This window comes from Lissotriton helveticus, chromosome 8 (genome assembly GCF_964261635.1).
Source record: "Lissotriton helveticus chromosome 8, aLisHel1.1, whole genome shotgun sequence".
Taxonomy (NCBI): Eukaryota; Metazoa; Chordata; class Amphibia; order Caudata; family Salamandridae; genus Lissotriton; species Lissotriton helveticus.
Window position 1 is genome coordinate 1,322,804,959 of NC_136069.1, and position 25,537 is coordinate 1,322,830,495.

Consider the following 25,537-nt stretch of genomic DNA (forward strand, 5'->3'; position numbering starts at 1 on the left):
TAGGGGTCAGACACTAATATTTAAAAGTTTCTTTTTACCTGTTGAGATGGGTTAGTTGAACAGGTTGTGCAAATTGTTTAAATTGCAGCCATCAGGTTACAATAGTAGGCCTAAAGCCATGTTTTCCTTGTCAAACTAGTGGATGGCAGTATCAGGGCTGCAGTCCACAGATGATATTTAACTTTCCATGCATTGGGTGCAGTTTTCATACCATATTGTCTCGACTCTGGTCTGGATCAGGGGGAGCAGGAGCAAGACTGGTGGACTGTGCCCCCTGTTTTGCCCCCTTTCCTTTGGAAGGAAATGCCCCGCAGGAAACTGACTTGGTGTATGGTGGCTATGGTCCCTTTAACTGGGAAAGCCTTCCCGAAGACCCTGCCCAGGACATCATCGTCATCCAGCAACCCTTGACCCTGTCATCAGGCAGGTCACTCTCCACGCCGCACAGCACCACCTCTGTGCCACTGCCCCTGAGCTGGCTGCTGCCTCTTCTCAGGTTTGAGCCTTGCGCTCGCTCTGCCCCCTCATGCCTTGATTGTGCTTCTGCCTGCATTTTGCTGATTTATCTCTAGTGCATTGTCCTTTGTGTACGTATTGTGATTTTTCACCCCCATTTGCCCTGATTGTGCCCTTGCTTGCCTTCTGTACCCCCCACCTGCTCTCCTCTTCATTTTTACTCCCGCTGCTGCGTCCCCTCTGGCCCGCCCCCCCTATCACCCATTCGCCGCCCCGCTCCCGCCTCCCAGCTACTCCTACCTCCCACCTCCCCTTATATTACGGCCACTGAGCGGCTGCGCAGCGGACCCATCTGCACCTGTCCACGCCTGGACCGCGCCAGACCCCCTGGCTCCCGCGAACACCACAACGCCTGACACCGCTATGATGCCAGCTGCCTCACGCACTCAACACCGGAAGATCACACACCTGGTTCCTGGCCACCTCGATGCACACCAAAGGACCCTTCTCCTGCCGGAGCTGCTTCTTCACCAGCCTCCAAGCCACCAACCCACCCACCATGACAGGACGCAACCACCTCAGATGCATACTACTGAACACCCACTCAGCACACAAACACGCCATCGAACTCTAGGACCTGCTCGACACTTCTTCCCCGGACATTGCCTTCCTGGCAGAGACCTGGATGAATGACTCCTCGGCACCCGACATCGCCATCGCCATCCTGGACGGCTACAAGATCACCCACAGAGACCACACAACGGAGTATTAGGTAGAATCGCCATCATCCACAAGTCCAACCTCAAGGTCTCGACCAACTCCGACGACACCCTCAGCACCGACGAACACCTGCACTTCCAGATCCACACTTATCCCAACACCACCCTCAGAGGAACACTGATCTACAGACCCCCCGGACCCCGGCCTCAGTTCAGCTACTCCATCTCTGACTTCGTCAGCACGCACACCTTCGCCTCCACGGACTACATCCTCCTCGTGGACCTGAACTTACACCTCGAGAACAACAATGACACCAACTCCACCACCCTGATCGACAACCTCGCCAACCTCGGACTCAGACAGCTCGTCACTATGCCCATTCATTCCACTGGCCATACGCTTGACTCCATCTATTCTGCAAGCTCCCACGTCTCCTTCAGACACACCACCGAACTCCACTGAACTGACCATCGCTGCATCCACTTTACTTTCCGGAAACCCACCACCACATCCAACAGATCCCCCACCGCAGCTGGAGCAAAATCACCAAAGACCAGCTAAACACCGCCCTCACCTGAAGCCAACCCACTGACCCCCCCGACCCCACTGACCCCGACGTCGCCTCCATCAACCTCAGGGGTGGGATCAACAACTGCGCAAACACTCTCATCCGGATCAAGAAACCCTCCAACAGGCGCACCAACAAGAAAGCCAACTGGTTCTATGCGGATCTCCAGACCTACAAACAAACGTGCCGAAAACTATAGAAGAAATGGCACCGCGAGCAGACACCGCAGAACCACACAGCTAACAAGAACGCCATGTGCCAACACCATCACCTCATCAGAGCCACCAAAAGGACCTCCTTCATGGACCGCCTCGACAACAACGCACACAACAGCAAAGAGCTCTTCAACATAGTGAAGGAACTCTCCAACTCCAACACCAACGACATCCCACCATCACAAGACCTGTGCAACTCCCTTGCCACCTTCCTCCATCCCAAGATCGCAGACTTCCACAACAGCTTCGACAACCTGACCACCCCAGCAGCCAACAACACCTCAGACCCCACGGCCACCACCGACAGCAACCCCCTGCTCACCTGGACTAACATCAACGACGACAACACCATCAAAATCATGAACACCATCCACTCTGGCTCCCCATCAGACCCGTGCCCACACTACATCTTCAACAAAGCCAGCACCACCATCACACCCCATCTCCGCAAGGCCATAAACATCTCCTTCGAGACCGCAACCTTCCCGGTGAGTTGGAAGCATGACTAAATCAACGCCTTGCTCAAGAACCCCAAGTCGGATCCGAGGTTCCTCAAGAACCTCCTGTGCATGGCCCATCAAGAAGTGGCCTTTCTTCTTGGCTCCATTGCTGACCGGCGAGGCCCAAGCCGCCTACCAGGTGGCCAACAGTGTGGGGAACACGCCTTTTTGGGAAATTATGGCCATCATATTGAACCACCTGGGACTGGACGCTGAGGAGTAACAAGAAGAACCCATGGAGGTTGGGTACATGCCGCTCTCCATCCTGTTTGCAGCGGAACTGGGGAGTGCCTTCTACGTGAGTGTTAAGGTGAACGGTAGAGAGGTGAAGGCCCTCCTAGTTTTCGGGTGTAGGCAATCTGCCATTCAAGGGGACCTGATATTAACCTCCCAAATCTTGTCACACGTCCTTGTTCACATCAGATGTGTTCACGGAGACGTACAACCTTATCCAGTAGCCTCCATTAGTATCACCCCGACCGGAGGTACCCCCATAACGTCAGGGAGTGACTCCCCGAGGAATTGATTATTGGGCCTGACAACCCGGGGTTCCTGAACATGTTCCTCTCCACAGTCTTTGATAAACTACAACCAGAAGGGAGGGAGACCATTGAGAAGATAACCCAACCAGCCCTGGTAATGACCGAACCCTGGGTATTGAACCGTAATTGCAAGTTTGCACAGTCCAACAACACCACTCTCCAGCACGCATGGCAAAATGCCCGAAACTCGGAACAGGGCCCTTCCACGACCTACCCCCACTTCCTTATCAAAGATGGGTTATTATACCGAAAGGGATCCAAAGACGGGCAACCGCAGTTAATCATCCCTCTACTCTTCAGGGAACAGATAATGTTTTTTTCTCACTCCCACCTCACAGCGGGACACACAGGGGCTGAGAAAGTAACACAAAATGTTATGAGATACTTTTACTGGCTAGGGATTTATGGGGATATAAAGAAGTACTGTCAATCTTGTGTCATCTGCCAGAAAAAGAGCCCCTATCGCCCCCTCCGGTTCCCCTTCAGCCTTTACCCATCTTAGGTGTTCCCTTTAAACGAGACGGGGTGGACCTAATAGGTCCTCTCCCAAAAACTCAAAAAGGACACCAGTATGTCCTGGTTATGGTGGATTATACCACACGCTACCCTGAGGCCTTCCTCTCTATCAGCCCCTGCCACACATAACATAGCTGACAAAGTAATCAAGCTCTTCTCCCGAGTGGGGTTCCCAGGGAGATCCTGACAGATCAACAAATCAATCAATCAATCAATCATAACATTTGTAAAGTGCACTACTTACCCGGGAGGGTCTCAAGGTGCTGGGGGTGGAGAGTGCTGCTACTGCTGGAAAAGCCAGGTCTTAAGGAGTCTTCTGAAGGACAGCAGGTCAGGACAGATCAGGGCACCCCCTTTGTCTCCCGGCTCAGGAAAGAGGTGTGCCAGACGTTAAACCTAAGACACATCAAGACGTCTGTATACCACCCTCAGACTGACGGCCTCGTCGAGAGGTACAATGGGATATTAAAAATGATCCTTAAGAAGATGCTGGGTAATGAAGGGAAGGAATGGGATAGATTGCTGCCTTTGGCCTTATATGTGATCATGAGCCAGGTCCAGAGCAGTCTCGGTTGTTCCTCTTTCGCGATATTCTTCAGAAGACAGCCGACATCGCTCCTGGATATGACAAAAGAGGCTTGGGAAAAAGAAGAGGCTGATGAGGTTCGAGGGTTTCTGAAGTACAGCAAACGTCTCAAACCCAAAATGGGGAAACTTAGGTACCTTGCTATTCCCACCTGGATAAGCAACAGAGCAAGCAAAAGTATTTCTATGACAAGGGAAAAAATGTCGACAGCTGGAAATAGGAGAATGGGTTCTGGTTCTGTTACCATCTTCCTCCAACAATTTCAAGGCAGAGAGGTTGGGCCCTTACAAAATATTAGGGACAGTAAGGAGCAAGGGACTCGGATGACGGTGATGGATTAAACCCAGATCTGTTGACTGGGTGTGAGTGTTTGATTGGTTCAGATGCTCCGTCCATCACCACCTCCTTTTGTACCACTTTGTTCGCCATAAGTTGGCAGGGTGTGCTCAGACGTGAGTCCCTTGCTCACTTTGCCACTGGATTCAAGCAAGCCGGGCTGAAGACGGCTGAAATGCCAGAAACCGGTCCTCGCAAGCTTGTTTCCAGTCCAGGGAAGGCATGGTTTGGCAGTTCGGGCTGAACTGTTCCCATGAGGCACAGGGTCAGACTGATTTGCATATGGCCATGTCTGAACTGGGGTGGCAGAGTGGGCTAAAGAACGGTGATGAATTAAACCCAGATCTGTTGACTGGGTGTGAGTGTTTGATTGGTTCAGATGCTCCGTCCATCACCACCTCCTTTTGTACCACTTTGTTCGCCATAAGTTGGCAGGGTGTGCTCAGACGTGAGTCCCTTGCTCACTTTGCCAGTGGATTCAAGCAAGCCGGGCTGAAGACGGCTGAAATGCCAGAAACCGGTCCTCAGAAGCTTGTTTCCGGTCCATGGAAGGCATGGTTTGGCAGTTCGGGCTGGACTGTTCCCATGAGGCACAGGGTCAGACTGATTTGCATATGGCCATCTCTGAACTGGGGTGGCAGAGTGGGCTAAAGAACGGTGATGGTTTAAACCCAGATCTGTTGACTGGGTGCGAGTGTTTGATTGGTTCAGATGCTCCGTCCATCACCACCTCCTGTTGTACTGCTTGGTTATTACAGGCGCTTTATACCGCAGTACTTGGAGATAGCAGCCCCCTTGACAGACCCACTTCATAAAACAACCAAAACGCAGACCCTTCTGAACCCCTCTCACAGGACCCTGGAGCCTTCTCCATACTGAAGCATGCCATAACCACTAGTTCTGTACTGGCTTCACCCGATTTTAGCAGAACTTTCTTGCTGCACACTGACGCATCTGAGTACGGGGTGGGTGCCGTTCTCTCTCAATTGTCACCTGAGGTCATCGACCACCCAATCGTTTTTATCAGTAAGAGACTATTCCCTAGAGAGGAGAAATACCCGACAATAGAAAAGGAGTGCCTAGCCGTAAAATGGTTGGTCGACATGCTAAGATACTACCTAGACAGCAGCCCTTTTATCTGGTCTACGGATCACGCACCTCTCCAGTGGATGAGCAGGAACATGAGCCAGAATCCTCGCATCCTGTGATGGTTCCTGTCCCTATAGCCCTTTACATTTGAGGTCCGGCACCATAGGGGAGCGGATAATGGGAGCACTGAGGCAGACGGGTGGACTGTACCCCCTGAATCGCCCCTTTTCCTTTCTTCACAGACTGACGAGTGAAGTCCCGAAGGAAATGCCCCGCATGAAACTGCCTCGGTGTATGGTGGCTACCATCCCTTTAACTTGGAAAGCCTTTCCGAAGACCCCGCCAAGGACACCATTGTCATCCAGAAGGAGCCAGAAAATGAACCCGGAAGACGCAAGAAGGGCACGCACTGTGAGTTGGAGGAGGGCTACAGCTACAGAGAGACGCCACGAGACCCCTGTTCCACTCGAGAATCCAGCCTGAAGGAGAAGAAAGGACTCAAAAAGCCAGGAGGCCAACATTCCCGCCGATCGCCCAGCCACGCTTCAGGAGGAGCATGGCTTACAAAGGTACGCGACCGTGACATGAGGGTGGGTGGGGGAAACTGCAGCTGGAGCAAAATCACCAAAGACCAGCTAAACACCGCCCTCACCTGAAGCCAACCCACCGACCCCCCCGACCCCACTGACCCCGACGTCGCCTCCATCAACCTCAGGGGCGGGATCAACAACTGCGCAAACACTCTCATCCGGATCAAGAAACCCTCCAACAGGCGCACCAACAAGAAAGCCAACTGGTTCTATGCGGATCTCCAGACCTACAAACAAACGTGCCGAAAACTATAGAAGAAATGGCACCGCGAGCAGACACCGCAGAACCACACAGCTAACAAGAACGCCATGCGCCAACACCATCACCTCATCAGAGCCACCAAAAGGACCTCCTTCATGGACCGCCTCGACAACAACGCACACAACAGCAAAGAGCTCTTCAACATAGTGAAGGAACTCTCCAACTCCAACACCAACGACATCCCACCATCACAAGACCTGTGCAACTCCCTTGCCACCTTCCTCCATCCCAAGATCGCAGACTTCCACAACAGCTTCGACAACCTGACCACCCCAGCAGCCAACAACACCTCAGACCCCACGGCCACCACCGACAGCAACCCCCTGCTCACCTGGACTAACATCAACGACGACAACACCATCAAAATCATGAACACCATCCACTCTGGCTCCCCATCAGACCCGTGCCCACACTACATCTTCAACAAAGCCAGCACCACCATCACACCCCATCTCCGCAAGGCCATAAACATCTCCTTCGAGACCGCAACCTTCCCGGTGAGTTGGAAGCATGACTAAATCAACGCCTTGCTCAAGAACCCCAAGTCGGATCCGAGGTTCCTCAAGAACCTCCTGTGCATGGCCCATCAAGAAGTGGCCTTTCTTCTTGGCTCCATTGCTGACGGGCGAGGCCCAATCCGCCTACCAGGTGGCCAACAGTGCGGGGAACACGCCTTTTTGGGAAATTATGGCCATCATATTGAACCACCTGGGACTGGACGCTGAGGAGTAACAAGAAGAACCCATGGAGGTTGGGTACATGCCGCTCTCCATCCTGTTTGCAGCGGAACTGGGGAGTGCCTTCTACGTGAGTGTTAAGGTGAACGGTAGAGAGGTGAAGGCCCTCCTAGTTTTCGGGTGTAGGCAATCTGCCATTCAAGGGGACCTGATATTAACCTCCCAAATCTTGTCACACGTCCTTGTTCACATCAGATGTGTTCACGGAGACGTACAACCTTATCCAGTAGCCTCCATTAGTATCACCCCGACCGGAGGTACCCCCATAACGTCAGGGAGTGACTCCCCGAGGAATTGATTATTGGGCCTGACAACCCGGGGTTCCTGAACATGTTCCTCTCCACAGTCTTTGATAAACTACAACCAGAAGGGAGGGAGACCATTGAGAAGATAACCCAACCAGCCCTGGTAATGACCGAACCCTGGGTATTGAACCGTAATTGCAAGTTTGCACAGTCCAACAACACCACTCTCCAGCACGCATGGCAAAATGCCCGAAACTCGGAACAGGGCCCTTCCACGACCTACCCCCACTTCCTTATCAAAGATGGGTTATTATACCGAAAGGGATCCAAAGACGGGCAACCGCAGTTAATCATCCCTCTACTCTTCAGGGAACAGATAATGTTTTTTTCTCACTCCCACCTCACAGCGGGACACACAGGGGCTGAGAAAGTAACACAAAATGTTATGAGATACTTTTACTGGCTAGGGATTTATGGGGATATAAAGAAGTACTGTCAATCTTGTGTCATCTGCCAGAAAAAGAGCCCCTATCGCCCCCTCCGGTTCCCCTTCAGCCTTTACCCATCTTAGGTGTTCCCTTTAAACGAGACGGGGTGGACCTAATAGGTCCTCTCCCAAAAACTCAAAAAGGACACCAGTATGTCCTGGTTATGGTGGATTATACCACACGCTACCCTGAGGCCTTCCTCTCTATCAGCCCCTGCCACACATAACATAGCTGACAAAGTAATCAAGCTCTTCTCCCGAGTGGGGTTCCCAGGGAGATCCTGACAGATCAACAAATCAATCAATCAATCAATCATAACATTTGTAAAGTGCACTACTTACCCGGGAGGGTCTCAAGGTGCTGGGGGTGGAGAGTGCTGCTACTGCTGGAAAAGCCAGGTCTTAAGGAGTCTTCTGAAGGACAGCAGGTCAGGACAGATCAGGGCACCCCCTTTGTCTCCCGGCTCAGGAAAGAGGTGTGCCAGACGTTAAACCTAAGACACATCAAGACGTCTGTATACCACCCTCAGACTGACGGCCTCGTCGAGAGGTACAATGGGATATTAAAAATGATCCTTAAGAAGATGCTGGGTAATGAAGGGAAGGAATGGGATAGATTGCTGCCTTTGGCCTTATATGTGATCATGAGCCAGGTCCAGAGCAGTCTCGGTTGTTCCTCTTTCGCGATATTCTTCAGAAGACAGCCGACATCGCTCCTGGATATGACAAAAGAGGCTTGGGAAAAAGAGGAGGCTGATGAGGTTCGAGGGTTTCTGAAGTACAGCAAACGTCTCAAACCCAAAATGGGGAAACTTAGGTACCTTGCGTATTCCCACCTGGATAAGCAACAGAGCAAGCAAAAGTATTTCTATGACAAGGGAAAAAATGTCGACAGCTGGAAATAGGAGAATGGGTTCTGGTTCTGTTACCATCTTCCTCCAACAATTTCAAGGCAGAGAGGTTGGGCCCTTACAAAATATTAGGGACAGTAAGGAGCAAGGGACTCGGATGACGGTGATGGATTAAACCCAGATCTGTTGACTGGGTGTGAGTGTTTGATTGGTTCAGATGCTCCGTCCATCACCACCTCCTTTTGTACCACTTTGTTCGCCATAAGTTGGCAGGGTGTGCTCAGACGTGAGTCCCTTGCTCACTTTGCCACTGGATTCAAGCAAGCCGGGCTGAAGACGGCTGAAATGCCAGAAACCGGTCCTCGCAAGCTTGTTTCCGGTCCAGGGAAGGCATGGTTTGGCAGTTCGGGCTGAACTGTTCCCATGAGGCACAGGGTCAGACTGATTTGCATATGGCCATGTCTGAACTGGGGTGGCAGAGTGGGCTAAAGAATGGTGATGAATTAAACCCAGATCTGTTGACTGGGTGTGAGTGTTTGATTGGTTCAGATGCTCCGTCCATCACCACCTCCTTTTGTACCACTTTGTTCGCCATAAGTTGGCAGGGTGTGCTCAGACGTGAGTCCCTTGCTCACTTTGCCAGTGGATTCAAGCAAGCCGGGCTGAAGACGGCTGAAATGCCAGAAACCGGTCCTCAGAAGCTTGTTTCCGGTCCATGGAAGGCATGGTTTGGCAGTTCGGGCTGGACTGTTCCCATGAGGCACAGGGTCAGACTGATTTGCATATGGCCATCTCTGAACTGGGGTGGCAGAGTGGGCTAAAGAACGGTGATGGTTTAAACCCAGATCTGTTGACTGGGTGCGAGTGTTTGATTGGTTCAGATGCTCCGTCCATCACCACCTCCTTTTGTACTGCTTGGTTATTACAGGCGCTTTATACCGCAGTATTTGGAGATAGCAGCCCCCTTGACAGACCCACTTCATAAAACAACCAAAACGCAGACCCTTCTGAACCCCTCTCACAGGACCCTGGAGCCTTCTCCATACTGAAGCATGCCATAACCACTAGTTCTGTACTGGCTTCACCCGATTTTAGCAGAACTTTCTTGCTGCACACTGACGCATCTGAGTACGGGGTGGGTGCCGTTCTCTCTCAATTGTCACCTGAGGTCATCGACCACCCAATCCTTTTTATCAGTAAGAGACTATTCCCTAGAGAGGAGAAATACCCGACAATAGAAAAGGAGTGCCTAGCCGTAAAATGGTTGGTCGACATGCTAAGATACTACCTAGACAGCAGCCCTTTTATCTGGTCTACGGATCACGCACCTCTCCAGTGGATGAGCAGGAACATGAGCCAGAATCCTCGCATCCTGTGATGGTTCCTGTCCCTATAGCCCTTTACATTTGAGGTCCGGCACCATAGGGGAGCGGATAATGGGAGCACTGAGGCAGACGGGTGGACTGTACCCCCTGAATCGCCCCTTTTCCTTTCTTCACAGACTGACGAGTGAAGTCCCGAAGGAAATGCCCCGCATGAAACTGCCTCGGTGTATGGTGGCTACCATCCCTTTAACTTGGAAAGCCTTTCCGAAGACCCCGCCAAGGACACCATTGTCATCCAGAAGGAGCCAGAAAATGAACCCGGAAGACGCAAGAAGGGCACGCACTGTGAGTTGGAGGAGGGCTACAGCTACAGAGAGACGCCACGAGACCCCTGTTCCACTCGAGAATCCAGCCTGAAGGAGAAGAAAGGACTCAAAAAGCCAGGAGGCCAACATTCCCGCCGATCGCCCAGCCACGCTTCAGGAGGAGCATGGCTTACAAAGGTACGCGACCGTGACATGAGGGTGGGTGGGGGAAACTGCAGCTGGAGCAAAATCACCAAAGACCAGCTAAACACCGCCCTCACCTGAAGCCAACCCACCGACCCCCCCTGACCCCACTGACCCCGACGTCGCCTCCATCAACCTCAGGGGCGGGATCAACAACTGCGCAAACACTCTCATCCGGATCAAGAAACCCTCCAACAGGCGCACCAACAAGAAAGCCAACTGGTTCTATGCGGATCTCCAGACCTACAAACAAACGTGCCGAAAACTATAGAAGAAATGGCACCGCGAGCAGACACCGCAGAACCACACAGCTAACAAGAACGCCATGCGCCAACACCATCACCTCATCAGAGCCACCAAAAGGACCTCCTTCATGGACCGCCTCGACAACAACGCACACAACAGCAAAGAGCTCTTCAACATAGTGAAGGAACTCTCCAACTCCAACACCAATGACATCCCACCATCACAAGACCTGTGCAACTCCCTTGCCACCTTCCTCCATCCCAAGATCGCAGACTTCCACAACAGCTTCGACAACCTGACCACCCCAGCAGCCAACAACACCTCAGACCCCACGGCCACCACCGACAGCAACCCCCTGCTCACCTGGACTAACATCAACGACGACAACACCATCAAAATCATGAACACCATCCACTCTGGCTCCCCATCAGACCCGTGCCCACACTACATCTTCAACAAAGCCAGCACCACCATCACACCCCATCTCCGCAAGGCCATAAACATCTCCTTCGAGACCGCAACCTTCCCGGTGAGTTGGAAGCATGACTAAATCAACGCCTTGCTCAAGAACCCCAAGTCGGATCCGAGGTTCCTCAAGAACCTCCTGTGCATGGCCCATCAAGAAGTGGCCTTTCTTCTTGGCTCCATTGCTGACCGGCGAGGCCCAAGCCGCCTACCAGGTGGCCAACAGTGCGGGGAACACGCCTTTTTGGGAAATTATGGCCATCATATTGAACCACCTGGGACTGGACACTGAGGAGTAACAAGAAGAACCCATGGAGGTTGGGTACATGCCGCTCTCCATCCTGTTTGCAGCGGAACTGGGGAGTGCCTTCTACGTGAGTGTTAAGGTGAACGGTAGAGAGGTGAAGGCCCTCCTAGTTTTCGGGTGTAGGCCATCTGCCATTCAAGGGGACCTGATATTAACCTCCCAAATCTTGTCACACGTCCTTGTTCACATCAGATGTGTTCACGGAGACGTACAACCTTATCCAGTAGCCTCCATTAGTATCACCCCGACCGGAGGTACCCCCATAACGTCAGGGAGTGACTCCCCGAGGAATTGATTATTGGGCCCGACAACCCGGGGTTCCTGAACATGTTCCTCTCCACAGTCTTTGATAAACTACAACCAGAAGGGAGGGAGACCATTGAGAAGATAACCCAACCAGCCCTGGTAATGACCGAACCCTGGGTATTGAACCGTAATTGCAAGTTTGCACAGTCCAACAACACCACTCTCCAGCACGCATGGCAAAATGCCCGAAACTCGGAACAGGGCCCTTCCACGACCTACCCCCACTTCCTTATCAAAGATGGGTTATTATACCGAAAGGGATCCAAAGACGGGCAACCGCAGTTAATCATCCCTCTACTCTTCAGGGAACAGATAATGTTTTTTTCTCACTCCCACCTCACAGCGGGACACACAGGGGCTGAGAAAGTAACACAAAATGTTATGAGATACTTTTACTGGCTAGGGATTTATGGGGATATAAAGAAGTACTGTCAATCTTGTGTCATCTGCCAGAAAAAGAGCCCCTATCGCCCCCTCCGGTTCCCCTTCAGCCTTTACCCATCTTAGGTGTTCCCTTTAAACGAGACGGGGTGGACCTAATAGGTCCTCTCCCAAAAACTCAAAAAGGACACCAGTATGTCCTGGTTATGGTGGATTATACCACACGCTAACCTGAGGCCTTCCTCTCTATCAGCCCCTGCCACACATAACATAGCTGACAAAGTAATCAAGCTCTTCTCCCGAGTGGGGTTCCCAGGGAGATCCTGACAGATCAACAAATCAATCAATCAATCAATCATAACATTTGTAAAGTGCACTACTTACCCGGGAGGGTCTCAAGGTGCTGGGGGTGGAGAGTGCTGCTACTGCTGGAAAAGCCAGGTCTTAAGGAGTCTTCTGAAGGACAGCAGGTCAGGACAGATCAGGGCACCCCCTTTGTCTCCCGGCTCAGGAAAGAGGTGTGCCAGACGTTAAACCTAAGACACATCAAGACGTCTGTATACCACCCTCAGACTGACGGCCTCGTCGAGAGGTACAATGGGATATTAAAAATGATCCTTAAGAAGATGCTGGGTAATGAAGGGAAGGAATGGGATAGATTGCTGCCTTTGGCCTTATATGTGATCATGAGCCAGGTCCAGAGCAGTCTCGGTTGTTCCTCTTTCGCGATATTCTTCAGAAGACAGCCGACATCGCTCCTGGATATGACAAAAGAGGCTTGGGAAAAAGAGGAGGCTGATGAGGTTCGAGGGTTTCTGAAGTACAGCAAACGTCTCAAACCCAAAATGGGGAAACTTAGGTACCTTGCGTATTCCCACCTGGATAAGCAACAGAGCAAGCAAAAGTATTTCTATGACAAGGGAAAAAATGTCGACAGCTGGAAATAGGAGAATGGGTTCTGGTTCTGTTACCATCTTCCTCCAACAATTTCAAGGCAGAGAGGTTGGGCCCTTACAAAATATTAGGGACAGTAAGGAGCAAGGGACTCGGATGACGGTGATGGATTAAACCCAGATCTGTTGACTGGGTGTGAGTGTTTGATTGGTTCAGATGCTCCGTCCATCACCACCTCCTTTTGTACCACTTTGTTCGCCATAAGTTGGCAGGGTGTGCTCAGACGTGAGTCCCTTGCTCACTTTGCCACTGGATTCAAGCAAGCCGGGCTGAAGACGGCTGAAATGCCAGAAACCGGTCCTCGCAAGCTTGTTTCCGGTCCAGGGAAGGCATGGTTTGGCAGTTCGGGCTGAACTGTTCCCATGAGGCACAGGGTCAGACTGATTTGCATATGGCCATGTCTGAACTGGGGTGGCAGAGTGGGCTAAAGAACGGTGATGAATTAAACCCAGATCTGTTGACTGGGTGTGAGTGTTTGATTGGTTCAGATGCTCCGTCCATCACCACCTCCTTTTGTACCACTTTGTTCGCCATAAGTTGGCAGGGTGTGCTCAGACGTGAGTCCCTTGCTCACTTTGCCAGTGGATTCAAGCAAGCCGGGCTGAAGACGGCTGAAATGCCAGAAACCGGTCCTCAGAAGCTTGTTTCCGGTCCATGGAAGGCATGGTTTGGCAGTTCGGGCTGGACTGTTCCCATGAGGCACAGGGTCAGACTGATTTGCATATGGCCATCTCTGAACTGGGGTGGCAGAGTGGGCTAAAGAACGGTGATGGTTTAAACCCAGATCTGTTGACTGGGTGCGAGTGTTTGATTGGTTCAGATGCTCCGTCCATCACCACCTCCTTTTGTACTGCTTGGTTATTACAGGCGCTTTATACCGCAGTACTTGGAGATAGCAGCCCCCTTGACAGACCCACTTCATAAAACAACCAAAACGCAGACCCTTCTGAACCCCTCTCACAGGACCCTGGAGCCTTCTCCATACTGAAGCATGCCATAACCACTAGTTCTGTACTGGCTTCACCCGATTTTAGCAGAACTTTCTTGCTGCACACTGACGCATCTGAGTACGGGGTGGGTGCCGTTCTCTCTCAATTGTCACCTGAGGTCATCGACCACCCAATCCTTTTTATCAGTAAGAGACTATTCCCTAGAGAGGAGAAATACCCGACAATAGAAAAGGAGTGCCTAGCCGTAAAATGGTTGGTCGACATGCTAAGATACTACCTAGACAGCAGCCCTTTTATCTGGTCTACGGATCACGCACCTCTCCAGTGGATGAGCAGGAACATGAGCCAGAATCCTCGCATCCTGTGATGGTTCCTGTCCCTATAGCCCTTTACATTTGAGGTCCGGCACCATAGGGGAGCGGATAATGGGAGCACTGAGGCAGACGGGTGGACTGTACCCCCTGAATCGCCCCTTTTCCTTTCTTCACAGACTGACGAGTGAAGTCCCGAAGGAAATGCCCCGCATGAAACTGCCTCGGTGTATGGTGGCTACCATCCCTTTAACTTGGAAAGCCTTTCCGAAGACCCCGCCAAGGACACCATTGTCATCCAGAAGGAGCCAGAAAATGAACCCGGAAGACGCAAGAAGGGCACGCACTGTGAGTTGGAGGAGGGCTACAGCTACAGAGAGACGCCACGAGACCCCTATTCCACTCGAGAATCCAGCCTGAAGGAGAAGAAAGGACTCAAAAAGCCAGGAGGCCAACATTCCCGCCTATCGCCCAGCCACGCTTCAGGAGGAGCATGGCTTACAAAGGTACGCGACCGTGACATGAGGGTGGGTGGGGGAAAGTCGAATGCAAGTAGTTGGAATCGCCCCTCTATACCCCGAGAGTTTCCCCGCACCTATCCTCACATCACTAGAAGCGTGAACAAAGCACTGGTGTCCCTCACTTCCCTTTCCCGTGGGCTGCATTGGTGAGTAAGTGAATTTGTCTGCGGCTGTATGTGTGAGTGAGTAGATTTGTGAGTGGCTGTATGGATGGGTGAGCGTCTCTGTGAGTGAATATATCAGTGAGTTAGTGGGTATCTGAATGGCTGTATGATTGAGTGACTGGGTGTGTAAGTGACTGTATAGGTGAGTGAGTGGCTCTTTGAATGGGTGTTTGGTTAAGTGAGATGTTGTATGAGGGGCTTTATTGGAGAGTAGGTGTGAATGGCTGTATGGGTTGAAAACAATAGTTGAAAACAACCCCACTTGAGTACCCATCCTATACGAACCCAAGACTACTCCTACCAAAACCCAGCTAAAATGTATTCTGCTAAACTGTAGGTCGGCCGCAAGACACTCTGCCAGTATAGCTAACCTCATACTAACTAATGAACCTGACCTTCGAATTTTAACCGAAACATGGCTAAATGAAATTTCCATGCCCATACTTGACATACTAGTACCCCCAAACAATCACATCACAAGACTAGATAGAATTGATAGCCAGTTGGTGGTATTGCTTGCATTCATCGCAACAACCTCTCTGTGAACCGCTCCAACTCCCCGGTTCTTTCTTTCGGTGAATACTTATGTTTAGACTTCACTAATAATAACAAACCAATATGCTCACTACATTCATTTTACCACCCACCAGGGAATAACCTCACCTTTGTCGAACACCCTATGGATATACTAGCTACAAATGTTAGATAACAGAACATTCAAATATTGCTAGGGGACTTTAACGTCCACTGGAATGACCCAGAGGTCAATAGCCTCAAAGCTTTCCTATCCGACCTTAACCTGTCCCAAATCTGTGACAGCCCCACCCATGATAAAGGCTCAACCCTTGATCTAGTAATTTCCAAAGTGGATCCCACCCAGCTTGATCCGATCCTCCCTTCTGACTGGTCGGACCATTACAGCATCACTTTTTACATCAATGAATCAGTTAAACTATTCTCTGTCCGAAACACAAGAACAAAAATCTGGAAGAGGAACTTAGAAAACCTCGGTCCCGACTTACTCGCAACCACTAGTCCTAACATCATGCTTCCACCGGAAGGTTTAGACGAGGTACAAGATCTGACTAATCATTACTTCCACTCCATGAACATGGTAATAGATAGGCTTGGGCAATAAATTTCTTTCCGTTCGCGGAATTTGCGGAATTTGGGTAATTTTGCGTTCTGCGGAGAACACGAAATTGCCCAAAATTCTGCGTTCCGCGACATCGCAACACTTTTTGCTTGTTTGCGTTCTCAAATACGTGTTCGCGAGATATTTCCCCCGAGCATGCAATCAGCGATTGCGAACAGTAAAAAAGCATCGCGAACATGCAATTCTGCGTGTTCGCGGAATTTCTGTGTGTTCGCGGAGATTTTTTACCATTTCGCAGAGATTTGCGTAACTCGATTACGCAAATTCTGCCCACCCCTACTATTAGACAACCTAGCTCCTTTACAACTGAAAAGAGTCACCACAAAAGACTCAAAATCTTGGTATGATGGTAGGCTAAATGAAAACATAAGATCAATAAGAGTAATTGAACGACAATGGAGATCGGCACCATCCTATGACCACCTCAAACTACTAAGAAGCACGAGAAACTCCTACTAGAGAACGATTAGACTTTCAAAAGCAGACTTCTTCAGTAAGCAATTAGACCAAGCCAAGAATCGTCCCAAAAGGCTATTTGAACTAATCAAATCTCAAACTAAGGATCTCTCCCACTCCTCCCAAGTTAATCCAGACACACTGCACAATTGCGAGGAATTTGCCTCCTTTTTCACGACACAAAGACAGAAAACATAAAGACAGACCTGTATAATGATCTGTTATCACACACCGACCCTCATATGATCTCCTCACTGACCCCACTAGGTTCCCCTCTTAGCTGTTATGCAAAGTTTGGCCTCAAAATCAATGCATCCTGGGCCTCCTTCAACACTTACAACAAAGAAACTATCCTAAAAACGCTCACAGCCTTAAATCCCTGTAACCACTTCACAGACCCTTTCCCAGCAAGATACCTAAAAGACTATGGGGCATATTAGAAGAACCTCGTTAAAATTATTGATGGACCCGGCAGACCTAAATAACTATCGCCCAATATCCAACATCCCCACCTTGGCCAAACTGCTAGACAAATGTGTTCACACGCAGCTTAGCAACCACATAGACCACTTTAGCCTACTCGATCAATTCCAATCAGGCTTCCGTGCAGGGCACAGCACTGATTCAGCCATGACCATGACCAACATAATAGATAACGCATTAAAAATCCAGGACCAAAACAAAGCCTGTTTACTAATCCTGCTTGAACTATCCTCGGCCTTCGATACCGTCAAACACGACAACTTACTAAATCTTCTGAAACACAGAATGGTACTATCTGGATCGGTCCTAAACTGGTTCACCGCCTTCCTTCAAAACAAAACACAAAGATTCAAGATCAATCAATCCTTATCCAAGCCCACCCAAGTCACCTTATGAGTTCCACAGGGATCATCCCTCTCCCCTACACTTTTCATCCTATTTATGGAACTACTCACAGAACTTCCCAGCTCCTCGAATGTCCACTATCACATGTACGCAGATGACACACAGCTCTACATAAAGATACATTCACTTGAGAACATCAAATCTCTTAATTCAACGCTCCAAAAAACGCAGACCTGGTTGTCCAAAAACCAATTAAAACTAAACAGCCTCAAAACCGGATTCCTCCTAATCGCTCCCCCCAGCCAATCAACCATCATCCTCGAGTGGATGAAGCACCTTACAGCACTCAATGGTCAACCTCTCATCATCAGCTCAGCGAAATCGCTGGGAATAACCTGGGACAATAAGCTAAACATGCAGAAACACAATAGCGCTTCGACAAAAAGCACTTTTTATATGAACACCTTGAGAAGACTGAATCCCTTCCTGCCCGCAAATGACTTCAAACAGGCAGTTCAAGCTCTAGTAATTCCTAGAGTTGAGTATGGTAGTGTCGCTCTCTGCGTACTTCCTAGATCGACGACGGCCCCTCTAAGAGCCTCTATCAACGCAGCAGCTAAACTCATATCAGGCTCCAAAAGAAACTGTCACATCTCCTCCGACCTGCGTGACCTCAACTGGCTTCCTTTTGAGGCTAGAACTCACTTGAAAATCACCTGTATGACGCATAAGGTATTACATCACAAATTCCTGAGATACCTAGCTGTGAAACTGGTGCTATAATGTGGTAACATAACCACCAAGATGCCCTATAATCTTCTACTGAAACCACAATGATTTACCAAGAAGAAAACATACAACCGGTCCTTCTCAGGAATGGCTCCCAGGATTTGGAATGCCTTGCCCCAGAAAAGAGACAGAACCCTTCCACTTAATTTTTCAAAAAGGAAGTGAAATCGATTCTCTTGGCCAAATTCACTTAAACTATTCATACATCTGTGAATATATTTCCTATATTTGCTAAGCTGTAATAGTTACTACTTTCTTATTAATGTAACCTATATTATTTGTATGTGTGTTGCTGTCACCTATATTTGCCCTGCAAAGCGCTCTGATACCCGCAAGGGTCTTGTTTGTGCTATACAAAACCTTTAAAATAAATAAATGGGTGAGTAAGTGGATATGTAAGTGCTTGTATGGATGTGTGAATGGGTATGTAAGTGGTTGTATGGGCGATTGAGTGAGTGTATGAGTGGTTGTATGGGTGGATGAGTGGCTGTATTGAGAGATTGTATGGCTTAGTGTGTGGCTGTGAGAGTGGCTATAAGGGTGAGTGACTAGTGTGTGAGTAGCTGTATGGGTGAGTAAGCAGTTGTGTGAGTCGCTGTATGGATGAGTGAGTGATTGTGTGAGTACTTGTATGGGTCTGTGAATGGGTATGTGAGTAGTTGTGTGGGTGAGTGAGTGGGTGCATGAAATGTTGTATGGGGTGTGAGTGGGTGTGTGAGTGGTTCTGTAGATTATGTCACCAGTGATGTCTTGAGTGAGGTCATTTGAGATGTCATCAGTAATGTCTTCAGTGATGTCACTGACCATGTCATGAATGATGTAATTTGTGAGGCCATAAGCACTGCATTGCATGGGTGTAAGTTAAGACACCTCCAGATATGCGTGACCAACAGACACACCAGGATGGCCCAAGGCTTGATCACGAGCCCAGACCAGAGGCGCCACAGGGCAGTCTGCTGCCCGGGCGCAGGACCTGACACCCAGAGGCAGCCCCAGGGTGGACTGCCACCTGCCCACTGGGCCTGATCTGAGGGCCACCCCAAGGCGGAATACTGCCTGCCCACTGGGCCTGATCCGAGGGGCACCTTAGGGTGAACTTTCACCTGCCCACTGGTCCTGATTGGAGGGGGTCGAGGGGCACCCCGGGGCAGACTGCCGCCTGCCCACTGGTCCTGATCCGAGGGGGCACCCCAGGGCGCACTGCAGGCTGGACACAGTCGGGACTCAGTACACCCAAAGTCGTGTCTAGGGGCCCCCAGGACACCCTGCTTGACCACCGACAGCGGCCACAGATTGGTGAAGGTGAAGCGTCCATCCGAGGGCAGGAAGAGCGGGTATCATGCCTGGAGGTATGTTGCTTCCCAAGCCGCATAGCTCCACCTGACTGCGCCCGTGTTCCAGCCCAGGTGCTGCCGAGTTTGTGGCCCACCTCCACCCGCAGGCTACCACCTGCGCCTCATCCATGGTGGCCAGTGGTAGGCCTTAGGTTTGCTTTTTGCCGCTTTCACTGTGTTTGCTTGTGCGCTTTCTGCCCGTTTAGCATTGTTTTATTGTGCTTGTTTTTGTCCCCTTCTGGTTGATTAGAATTGTATTTATTGTGTTTATTGCCTCCTCTTTGTCCCCCTCTGCCCGTTTTTCTTTCTGTTCCCTCGCCGGCCCCGCTTCCCGCCGCTGCGTCCCCTGTGGCCCAGCCCCCACACTCCCATTCATCCAATCCCCCCTCCCAGCTGCTCCACCCTCCCACCTCCCCTTCTTATGGCAGCCGCAGTGTGGCCACATGCAGCGGGTACGCCACTGGCGTGCTGAAGTCAAGCCTAAGGAAAGCCCGTCTGCGCCTGTCCGTGTCTCGACCGTGCCCAGCACTAGAACCGCTGGCCCCCGCGAACGCCACGATATCCAACTCCGCTACTATGCCAGCACCCTCCATGCACTCAACTCCGGACAAGAACACACCTGCTACCGGGCCACCCCGAAGTGCACCCAAGGACCCTTCACCTGCTGGAATTGCAGCTTCACCAGCATCCACCTGCCAACCCACTGACAAGGAAAGAACCCAACTACCTCAGCTGTATCCTCCTCAACACCGGCTCCGCCCCTTAAACATGCCATTGAACTCTGGGACCTTCTTGACTCAACCACCCCAGACGTCGCCTTCCTGATGGAGACCTGGCTGAACCCCGCTTCAGCACCTGACATCGCCATAGCCATCCCGGAAGGCTACAAGATCACCCGCAGGGATCGCACTAACGGAGTAGGAGGAGGAATCGCCATCGTCCTCAAGAACACCCTCAGAGTCTCAATCAACACCAACGACACCCTCAGCACCGTCGAACACCTGTACTTTCAGATCCACACAGACCCCAACCCCACCCTCAGAGGGACCCTTGTCTACAGACCCCCCTGACCCTGACCACAGTTCAGAGACTCCATCGCCAACTTCAGCAGCACACTCGCCCTTGCCTCCACGGACTACATCCTCGGGTACCTGAAGTACTACCTCGAGAACAACAAGGACACCAACTCCACCACCCTGATCGACAACCTTGCCAACCTCGGACTTAGACAGCTCGTGACAACACCCACCTGGTCACACGCTTGACCCCATCTTCTCCGCAAGCCCCCATGTCTCCTTCCACCACACCACTGAACTCCACTGGACCGACCATCACTGCATCCACTTCACCTTCAGGCAGCCCACCACGCACCACCACACCCAACAGATGCCTCGTCGCTCTGGAGCAAAATCACGGAAGACCAGCTAACCACCACGCTCTCCCAGAGCCCACCCACCAAACCCAACGACCCCAAAACAGCCGCCCGCAACTTAAGACAGTGGATCAACGACTGTGCCATCTCCCTCGCCCTGCTCAAGAAACCCTCCAACAGCCACACCAGCAAGAAAGCCACCTGGTTCACCAAAGACCTCCAGGCCTCCAAACAAACATGTCGAAAACTGGAGAAGAACTGGCTCTGCGAATGAACACCGGACAGCTACACAGCCCACAAGAACGCCACCCACAAACATCAGATCCACCAAAAGGGCCTCATTCAAAGACCGCCTTGATAACAAAGCACACAACAGCAAATAGCTCTTCAACATCTTGAAGGAACTCTCCAACCCCAGCTCCAACACCAATGACATTCCACCTTTGCAAGACCTGTGCAACTCGCTGGCCACCCTCTTCCACCGCAAGATTGCCGACATCCATGACAGCTTCAACGTCACGACCGCCCCGACAACAATGGAGACTTCCACCCCCACGACCACCACCTGCACCAACCGCCTGCTCTCCTGGACCAACATCAAAGACGAGGACACCAGCAAAATCATGAACACCATCCACTCCAGATCACCGCTAGACCCTTGCCCACACCACATCTTCAACAAAGCCAGCACAGCCATTGCACCTCATCTCCGGAAAGTAATCAACATCTCCTTCGAGACAGCAACCTTCCCAGAAAACTGGAAGCGCGCCGAGATCAACGCCTTACTCAAGAAACCCAAGGAGGACCCCAAGGACCTCAAGAACTTCCAGCCCATCTCCCTGCTCCCGTTCCCGGCGAAGGTTATTGAGAAAACCGTCAACAAACAACTGACCCGCTACCTCGAGGAGAACAGTATCCTGGCCCCTTTCCAGTCCGGGTTCCACAACAACCACAGCACTGAAACTGCCGTCATCGCCGCCACCGATGAGATCAGGACCCTGCTAGACAATGGAGAAACAGCGGCCCTTATCCTCCCGGACCAGTCAGCCGCCTCCGACATGGTCTACCACCGCACACTACGAACATGCCTAAACGACGCCGAGATCCAAGAGAAGGCCCTGGACTGGACCACATCCTTCCTCTGTGGCAGAACACAGAGTGTTCGCCTCCCCCCTTCCGCTCCAATGCCACCGAGATCATCTGCGGCTTACCCCTGGGCTCAACCCTCAGCCCAACGCTTTTCAACATCTACATGGCACCTCTCACCCACGTCGCCCGACAGTACGACCTCAACATCATCTCCTACGCTGACAACACCCAGCTGATCCTCTCCCTCACCAAAGACCCTCACACTGCCAAATCCAACCTCCACAAAGGAATGAAGGCTGTCGCCGAATGGTAGAGGAACAGCCGACTGGAGCTGAACTCGGACAAGACGGAGGTCCTCTTCCTTGGATCCACCCCTTCTGCCTGGGATAACTCCTGGTGGCTGACCACACGAGGAACAGCTCCAACACCCACCGACCATGCCCGCAACCTAGGGGTCATCCTCAACTCCACCCTCTGCATGACCATGCAGGTGAACGTCGTCTCCTCCTCCTGCTTCAACACCCTCCGCATGCTCTGCAGGATCTACATGTGGATCCCCACCGAAACAAAAACGGTCACCCAGGCCCTCGTTAGCAGCAGGTTGGACTACGGTAACGCCCTCTATGCAGGAACTTCGGCCAAACTCCTAAGAGGGATGCAACGCATCCAGGACGCTTCTGCACGTCTGATCCTCAACATCCCCCGCTGCAGCCACATTACACCCCACCTGAGAGACCTGCACTGGCTCCCTGTCAACAAGAGGATAGCCTTCAAGCTCCTCACCCACGCACGTAAAGCACCGCACAACACCGGACCAGCATACCTCAACAGACGACTCAGCTTATACACCCCCACCCGCCAGCTCCACTCCACCGGCCTCACCCTCGACGCAGTCCCCTGCATCCAAAGAACGACTGCCAGCGGCAGATCTTTCTCCCACCTTGCAGCCAAGACCTGGAATACCCTCTCCACCCACCTACGGTAGACCCAAGACCTGCTGACCTTCGGAAGACTCCTCAAGACCTGGCTCTTCCAGCAGCAGCAGCACCCAGCCCCCAGTGCCTTCTTACTCTCAGGGGTAAGTAGTGCGCTTTACAAGTGATATCATTGATTGATTAATTGATTGATTGATTGATTGATTGATTGAAAGTTAGCTCAGGTAACTATAAACTGCAAAATGTCACTGCTTTTGTACTAGTGAAATCTGACCCTAACCATAATGTCCCTGTAACCTTTGTTTTTTTCAGTGAATTTATAAGTTTTTATAAATTCTATTTTCTAACTATAACTTCCCTGTGACCTTTGGCTTTTTCAGTGAATTTCTACAGTTTTTAAAATTGTATTTCCTTACTATAACATCCACATAATCTTTGCTGTTCTAAGCGAATTTGTAAGGTTAAAAAAATGCATTTTCTTATTGTAACTACTAACCTTTGACACTGAGTGTGTGTAACTGAGCGCATGATGTCTCAGTTGGTGTATGATTGTATCAGTATCTGAGTAGGTTTGTAAGTGTGTGTGCGAGAGTATGAGTGGGACTGTAAGTGGATATATACGTGACTGAGTGGGTCTGTGAGTAGGTGTGTGAGTCTCCGAGAGGGCCTGTGAGTCGATGCGTGAGTCTCTGAGTAGATCTGTGAGTAGGTGACAGATAGTAGGAGTGGGTGCATGAGTGTATGACTGTACATGAATGGGTGTACGTGTCTGACTTCTTCTGTGAGTGGGTGCTTGACTGAATGGGTCTGTGAGTGGATATGAGAGTTTCTGAGTTGTTCTGTGAGTGGGTGCATGAGTACCTGAGTGGGTCCTGCTAATTTTCTGCTCATCTCCTGCCTTTTTTCTGCTCACTTCTGGCCTTTATTTTGCCTCTTTCTGTTTGTTGCTGACCTGTATTTTTCCTCTTTCTGCTAATTTCTGACCTGTATTTTCCTTCTTTCTGCTTGTTTTGAACATTTATTTTGCCTCTTTCTGCAAACTTATAACTTGATTTTGCCTCTTCTGCTTGTTTCTAGCCTTTATGTTGCGTCTTTCTGCTCATTATGACCTTTATCTTGCCTCCTTCTGTTCATTTCTCATCTCAATTTTGCCTCTTTCTGCTAATTTCTGACCATTATTTGGCCTCTTTTTGCTCATTTTTTAGCTTTATTTTCTCTTTCTGCTCATCTCTGATCTCTATTTTGCCTCTTTCTGCTTGTTCCTGATCTTTATTCTGACTCTTTCTGCTTCTTTTTGAGCTCTACATTCCTTCTTTCTGCTCATTTCTGACCTTTATTTTGCCTCTTTCCGCTAATTTTTTATCTCTATTTTGCATCTTTCTGACCTTTATTTTGCCTTTTTCTGTTCATTTCTCATCTGTATTTTGCCTCTTGCTTCTCATTTCTGACCTTTATTTTGCCTCGGTCTGCTCGTTTCTGATCTTTATTTTGCCTCTTTTAGCTATTATCTGATCCATAATTTTCCTCTCTCCACTTGTTTCTGACCTTTGTTTTGCCTCTTTCTGCTCATTTCTGATCTTCATTAGCCTCTTTCTTGTTTGTTTCTGTTTATTATTTTGCCTCTTTCTGCTTGTTTCTGAACTTTATTTTGCCTCTTTCTGCTCGTTCCTCTTCTCAATTTTGCCTCTTTCTGCTAATTTCTGACCTTTATCTTGCCTCTTTCCGCTCATTGCTGACCTTTATTCTGCCTCTTTCTGCTTGTATCACCACTTTATTTTGCATCTTTCTGCTCTGTGTTGTTCTTTATTCTGTCTCTTTCTGCTTGTCTCAAACCTTTATTCAACCTCTTTTTGCTAGTTTCGGACCTTTATTTTGCCTCTTTCTCCTCTTTACACCCTCTAATCAATTTTGAGAAATGGTCATGGGGGTCTACTTACTTTGGTCTATATTTTATTTAGCCTCACATAGGATAATGAATGGAAATAAATCCTAAAGTGAAAAAATAAATATTGTTTGAAAAAATATAACGAAGAAAGGAAATATTTTTGCTTGTGTCTAACATTGTAGACAAGTATGTCAAGAATATATCCTGACATCCTGATTCCTGCTGTCATCTCATACTCCCATGAACTTTTCTCAAAAACATTGATTGACTAATTGAGAAACAAATGTCTTGTGGTGATCATTTACAGATTGTCCGTACTTCAGACAAAAATAAATTATTACATTGTTACGTCTTTCTGACTCACTGACTAGTAAACCTTTAACCTTTTTTAAATTATACTTGCTCTATGGCTATAAATTCGTTCTGTTCTTCATGATAGATTTTTGCTATCCAAGATATCTAACAATCAGAAGATGGCATTCTTTTATTACCGTTATATATGGTGATAGGGTCTCTCACAATTTTAATAAAAATACCTCTGTCATCGTTTCTGG